A 7,605-nucleotide genomic window follows, 5' to 3' on the forward strand; every position below is an offset into this window, starting at 1 on the left:
AACCGGTTTGCTGGTGGGTCAGTGATGGTCTGTGGAGGCATATCCATGACCTCAACAGGCTCAACCTAGACAACAGGATACCCATTGGACCCATTGTTAGGCCCTGTGTTTGTGCAGTGGGCCCTGGGTTCCTCCTGATGCACAACAATGCCCGGCCTCATGTGGCAAAAGTATGCAGACAGTTCCTGGAGGATGAAGGAATTGATATCATTGACTGGCCCTCACACTTACCTAACCTAAATCTTCTAGAACACCTCTAGGACTTTATGTTTCGGTCCATTCAATGCTGCCAGGTTGAACCTCAGACTGTCCAGGAGCTCAGCTCTGATCTAGGTGTTTTGCTTCATTGCCTTTAAAGGCCTGAAAGGGTTAATGAACTCATGGACCAGAAAATGCTATCAGAACATTTAGTAATGTTTTTCTTCCCTTTGCAGAGATAAGATATAATTACCAACAAACTAAATAAGTATTCTGTCATTTGAATGAACTAGTCATGCAAAAAAACAAAACAAAACTGAAGCTCCATTTTGCAATGCAGGTGTCCTTTCTTCCCCCTGTTAAGCATGATCCTGTGAGTGTTCGCAGGAAAAGAGGAGAAGACAGTCGGTCATTAGCAGCAATGCAGACTTTCAGACTGCTCAAAACATTTTCTGCTGCCGGTCTGGAACAGTTTGTTTTGTGACTGTGTTCTGTGAGCAGCGGTAGCACAGCAGTAAACCCTCACGACTCCTACATCAGAGACTCCGCGCTCTGACACCATTTAATGTAATTTCTCCCAAGGCATCAACCAAAACCATTTGCTACGCATGCAAGTGCAACCAAAGAGAGGAGTGCACAGGAAACAGAAGAGAAGAAAGGAGGCATCTGTATTTGATAGAAACCAACATCTGCGCTGATGGGAGATGCCAGCATCGTGTCATCCAGAAAACCAATTTGTACATCCAGTACTGATACACCATGTGCTTGCTGACTGAGCAACTGATGTTGGTATCAAATGCACCCTTTTTAATTCCTAGTCCTTTAATAAAATCCTCTTTAATAGCTTCTATGTGACTATATTAGAGGTGCAAGCAATGTTTATTTTCCATCCATTAGTTTTTTGGGGAGGTTTGCAGCTAATGCAGGATTGTCAGGAAGTTCAATCGACATTTGTCGTAGGGCAGAGTACCATATGGACATGTGACCATTCTTGCTAACATTCATGGGTGATTTAGAATCATGGTTAAGAAACATAAAATATCTAAATAAAAATAATGTTCTATTGGGCAGACTTTTCCTACCTAATATTCACATGTAATCTTCTCATGGAGTGTTGAGTTTTATCTCACAAGCTCCTTTACTGAGGATTAGGGGAGAAAAAAAACTCTAATCAGTCAACCTTCAATTTGAATCTTTTCACTGTCTTTTCTTTCCTTAAATGCTAAAAAGCTGTTTAACATTGTGTCTGAATATTCAGTTCGTTTGACACCTGAAATGAATTAATTTTATTTTGGCCATTTGTGGGAAGGCAAAACAATATCAAAATATGAGAAATCTGCAGCCAGATCTCTGGCCATCTGTTGAATTCAGTCTATTATTCACTATTTTTTAAGCTTCTTTGTGATTCTTGAGGAAAACATCTGGATATTTAGGTGCTAAATATTCCACATCTTCATTAGCTTTTCTATAAAGAAGCTGCTGTTTGGTGAACGTAAGAAGCATTTTAATTGCAAACAGCAGTGTGCTTTGGCAAAAACACTACTATAAGATGAGCTGAGTCATATGAGAGATCTGACACTAGGGGGCGGACCTCTTGCATATTAACACATAGTAATATCACATAATTAGTAAGATCAGCTATACTCTCCACCCAGCTAACAATCTCGGGACATGCTGTCTATTTTTAACCATCTGCTCCCAGTCCCAGTGCAGGGCTCTAATCTATTGTATGAACTGGGACTGACACCCTTTTGGTGCGAAACTACTGTAGTGACACCTACTGTAGAGAAACTGCCATTTTTGGCCCTTCTGTACTGGCTTAAGTTTTCAGCTCTGGAGGTTGTCCTTTGGAATCTCTGGGAAGTGAGATTGGAGCTAGCCTCAAGTGGCTTTTCTAGGAACTATGGTTTCTGTTGAAGTGAAGACGATGGATGGAAAATATTTTGAATGATTTAGGGAAATAGTTTTAAACTTTTATTTTATTTTATTTCAACATCTTTTTTCCCATAGTTTAATGTAATCAGAATCTTAAAAGCGACAAGTAAATCCAGTATGGCGATAGACCCAAAAGACAATATAATGAGTATGATATTTTTATCTGACATGTAGCAGAGTAGAAGTGCAACAAACCTCAAAATTCAGTTAAAAAAATCAGATGTTTGTACTTATAGCTATTATCTGCCACAGCTATGCTGACATGAACATGTCTAAATAAACACGAACAAGTCTAGCTGATGCGTGCAACTCGCCCTGATGCTTAAATCTCTTTGGTTCAAAGCCAGAGAAGCAGCTCCCTGCAGCCGGGCCGTGTAACTAAGGATGACCACTCCCTTCGTTACCAAAGAAAGGTGAGCCCTGAGGGTGTTTTCTGCTAAAGGAGCCTCATTTAGCCCCTTTATTTCAGAATGAAATGGGCTGCAATGGGCTTTGAAGATAAAGAAGAGAAGAGGTGTGTATTAGTCTTAGAAGAAAAGCAAGATGAATAAAAGGGGTAGGGAAGCAAGGGATACAGGCAAAGTGCAGTGAATGGCTCTTGAGGTAATGTCTGGCTTAACAGCATTGCAGCAGAGAGATCAAGGTGTATCTGCTTTACCATGAGATTCCTATGGAGACAGCATGTAAACAGTGAGTCAAGAGGGCCTTTTATTTTTCTTTTGGTTTTCCAGGATGGAATCTAGCATCATCTCATCGCACTGGGAGGGTCAAGATGAGAGAGTAAAGGGATAGGTGTGTTCAAACTATTAATTTAACCACTGCAATTGTATGTCCATGAAGCTATCTACTTTGCTGTTAGTAACATCATCTGAAGCACTCACTGTTCAGGTTAAAATGATTCATTCATTTTAAAAATAAGCAGTCCTTATTGTGATCCAGATACTCATGTACAGTCCCGATCAAAAGTTTAAGACCACTTGAAAAATGGTAAAAAAAAATCGTATTTTGCATTGTTGGACCTTAACAATTTTCCAAGTAGAGCTTCAACGTGCAACAAGAAGAAATGGGAGTGAGACAAAACATTTTAAACTTTGATCAGGACTGTATCTTGAGATTGAAGGTGCAGGCATTAATTAAAATTTGCCTCTGCTGCACATGAATGCCAAAGACTTTTTATATCCTCCGCCTTTGGCGTGCTATGTCTGTGTTTGATCTTTAGCCACATACATAAAGTGTGATTAGGCAGAATGGAGAAGTCCATCTTTGTCAGTTGGGACAAAGATGGGAGCTTACAGAAACCTCCCACTATGTATTTTTATTGGTTTAACTCTAAGTTTATGAGAATATATAATTAATAATTTGTTGTATGATATAATTACACACTAATCAAGCTGTAGGATGGAGTATATCTGTAGGTACAACACCCTTTCATCTGTCATATAATCTCAAGAAACAACTAACTGTACCTTGAATGAAAGAACAGTTTGCTCTGTGAGAAATGATTGTCAAAATCAATAAAAGTTTACAAGTTATAAACATAACAGTCTGGTCATTGATGCAGTCTGGGTGACTGGACGTCGTGATGTGCACTTAACCTCAGGTGATAAATCAGCCAGTCTCCAGATACTGTTTTCTGCTTTAAAGTGTGCTTTCCTTTTTTAAATGTTGGTTCCTCTTCTGATGATGCTTCTGGTGTTTCTGCTCTCCTCGTTATTCCCTGTCTTGAGTTCCTCTGTGCATAAGTAGATTTGTCAATCCATGTTCCCCTATCCGGTTTAGTACTAGTCTTGGCGTACTAGTCCCGCTTTACTTTTTCCTCCTGTGCCTTGTTTTAGTTTCACTTCTGGTTTTTACCCCTCCTTTTTTATTCAGTCTTTGTTGTCTCTTCACCTTTGCCCTGCTCCAAGCTGTTTTTCTGTTTGTGCTCCCTGTGTGTTGTTCCTCATGCTTGGTTTCTGGATTCCTGTTTAAAATTTAAACTTTATTACCTCACCTGCCTCAGCATTTTGGGGCTTGGGTCCTCCCCATCATGTGTACTTATATCATTGATTGTGCACAGTCCAAATGTAATGTTATTTAGTTTTAATCACACAATCTTGCTATGTCCCTCCTTCCTAATCAAGACAATTATTGAGGCAGGACTTAGGGCACAGGACTTTGAGAGCATGCAATTAGCTTTCCCAGTTTTTTTTTTAATTTATTTTTTTGTAGCAAAAACCATTTCATGCTGTTTTTTCACTTATTTGTTCTAGTAATGACATGATAATCATCTCTACACCTTTAGTTTAAACTTAAAATGTTTTGAGTAAGTATGATTGTTTGGTCAAACCAAAAAAATAAATAAAAACAAAAATAATGAGATTTAAATGACTAAGGTAGACCACATGGATAATTAAACTAGGTGTGTATTAAATGCTACGCTCAGATTTAGTGAAGAAACATCTGTTAGAGGTTAAGAGATAGGTATCTTCACACACAGCATGTAAAATTAAAGAGAACGCCTATGTTTATGTGCAGAGACAGAGTGCATAAATAGCTCTGGGATTAAGGTCACAGCCTTTAGCGAGTGACTCACTTATAATGTATACAAATGCACACAAAGACAGATTTATGCATGCATGTTTCTGTGAAAGATCTTTTTTAAGCCAGATACTGTACCTGCTTGATCTGGCTGTAAGTCCTCACTGATGAAAGTGATGGTAAAGACTTCAATCAACAAAGCATTTATAACTAAGAGATATTTTAGAAAGTTATGTTCATTTAAAAAAAATCATTTGTGGCGTCTCAGTCTTGAATATCTCGTAGCTGGTCGTAGCTTTAATAAAAAGTTGGAAAAGGGTGACACAGATTCCAGATTGTAGGTGACACTGCAAGAAAGGCTGGAATAAAACTGATCCACTTTGGTGGGGAAAGGTGCCTCACCTATAAAAAATTCAGTATCAGTGGAAAAGCACTCCATCACCTGTGTTACATATGTTGACTTTGATTACTGAATAAATATCCTGGACAAATGCATTGTATATGTTGACTTGATCAAAGCATGTCTAAACTGAATCAGCACAAACCGTTTCTACTAAGATCCAGTCTCTATGGTCTTCCTCCTTCCTCCTCATATGTATTGTTTTTTTTTTTAAAATTATCGTGTACTGTTTACATGTCAGAGTTCTTCGACATTTTTACATGTGAATGCACATCTCATCTCCTCTCAGTCTCTTGGCCTACACTCCCACCCCTTTTCCCCCTTCTTCTCCTTCTCTCCTCTCCAACTCCACTCAGACTTTCTATCTAATAATCCATCCATCTTTGTGCTCGAATGGAGGGCTAATGCTTTCCATCTGTGTGTATCAGTTGTGGGGCTCCAAGGGCAAGGCCTGCCACTCTTTGCCTATTCACCCCGCCCACCCCTCCCATCTCCACTTCAACTCCTTTCTGACAAAACCCCTGAGTCTGGTTCCACTCAGCCCTGAAGTCTAAGATCCCACTCCACGCTGGGGCCCCTCCTGGCCTGAGGCAGCAGGGGGAGGCTGGTCGGGCCCCTGGATCCTGCAGATTCTGGGTCACTTTGAAACGATTCATTTCTTTCCAAACCTGCATAAACATACACGACTATTAATATGCTGATGAGAAGCAAAATAAGAGCTTTTTTTAAATTAAAAAAAAAAAAAACTATTTGTAGAGCACAAGCTACATATTCAACTTAATGCTGCACCTTTTCTGCTTTTGCAGACTGGGAAAAAAAACAAAATAACATTTACATATTTACATATTTACATAAGGCATAGGCATAGAGGTTACTTTGGTAGAGATTGTCCAACTTGTTTTAAATCACCCTAATAGGAAAAGAAAAAAATGCATTTTGCTGGGCATCAAATTCTATATATAAAATGTATTTTATACATATATGTAAAATGTATAAAACAGATGATCCAAAAACAGTACTGTCCACAGGTGCTGTATGTCTACAGGAAGAAATGACAGCGTTTTTTGTCTAAATCACACTTTTTCTGTCTTCTTCTGGGGCTTCGTGTCTCTGTGATTGTGAATGTGTCAGATGTTATTTTGACAAAAACTGTGCTCTTATTGAGGGAACAGAACGTTGTGTTCTCAGAATATTTTTACAAATGTGAATGAAGAAAATAATTAATCAGTTGTTAGATGGAGGATTGTAACTTTAACCCTTTCATGCATAGTGGTCACTACAGTGGACAGCTATTCAAAGGCTGTTTTCTTGTCTTTGTCTCAGTGTTGATGGTATACTTGCACCATCAAGGGGGGGGGGGGGGGGGGGGGGGGGGGGGGGGGGCTTGGATGGTGGTGGGCTTGAATTAACTTCTTAACTTAAGTAAAAATTTTAAACAAACTCTGTTTCCAGCACTTCAAAAGGTACTGATTTGCTGCCATTTTGTATCATAGTCATGGGTTTTCACTATAGGACCTCTGACATTTTGGTTAGACAATTTGAAGATATCAGCATAGACTTTGAGAGATGTGATGAGATTTCTTTCTTCTATTATATGACGTTTTATTGATTAAATAATCCATCAGTTAGCCATAATGTTAGAATTAAAAAATGAATGATTTATGATACAATGAACAGCATCTGAAAACCCATTCCACCATTGTTTCCTCATCGACTCATCCCGCTGTCATTCGAAAAAAAAGCAGGCTAAGCCCTGCATGGGTGACCCATCTATCACAGGGACCATCTGAAAACCACTTTTTAAAGTTCATTATATCTGGACTAAAGCTGTCTTAAATTGACATATACCAGGGATGTAAAACACGTTTGACATCGCAGGTCCAGACACCGCGCACTTTGGTCTCTAGTGGGCTGGACCAGTGAAATTTCCAATTTTTGTCGGTGTAAAGAAGTTTAACTATGCATGTTATCTTGGCGATAAAGAAGCACAATTTCTGCAGTACATTTCAGTTTTTCAACATGATAAAGAAATCCTACACAACACAAAGTTATTCACAGAAAATATACTACTTTGTAAAAACAAAAACAGAAATTTCTAGAGTATACAATTAAAAACCATGTACAGTTCTGTCATTTAATTGTGTCGGTATTACTTTAATTACTTTGGTGTAGTAAAGATGGCTATAGAGGAGGTCTTTATCAGTAAGAAAAACTGTAAAACCTGTTTTGAAAATACAGTTAAATGTCCAAAATTCATGTCTTCCTTCCCATTTTCCAAAGCCAACCAGTGAGCCGGATTAGAGTCTTTGCCAGGCTGATTCCGATTCTTATGTTTGATACCCCTGACATACACTGTGCAATGAATCATTTGACCATGGGACAGACCACCCAGTATTTTTCTTAAAGTCTGATTGCACAGAAATCAACCCACTCTCTGTGGGGATATTTTATGCTTCAGCAGCATGTAATCATGGTGGAGCAATGCAAGTGCCATAAAAGGGAATACTCACCATAATACTGAAAGCAGTTTTAGCTGTTCCTCAGATTTCTAG

This window comes from Pelmatolapia mariae, linkage group LG17 (genome assembly GCF_036321145.2).
Source record: "Pelmatolapia mariae isolate MD_Pm_ZW linkage group LG17, Pm_UMD_F_2, whole genome shotgun sequence".
NCBI classification, from domain to species: domain Eukaryota; kingdom Metazoa; phylum Chordata; class Actinopteri; order Cichliformes; family Cichlidae; genus Pelmatolapia; species Pelmatolapia mariae.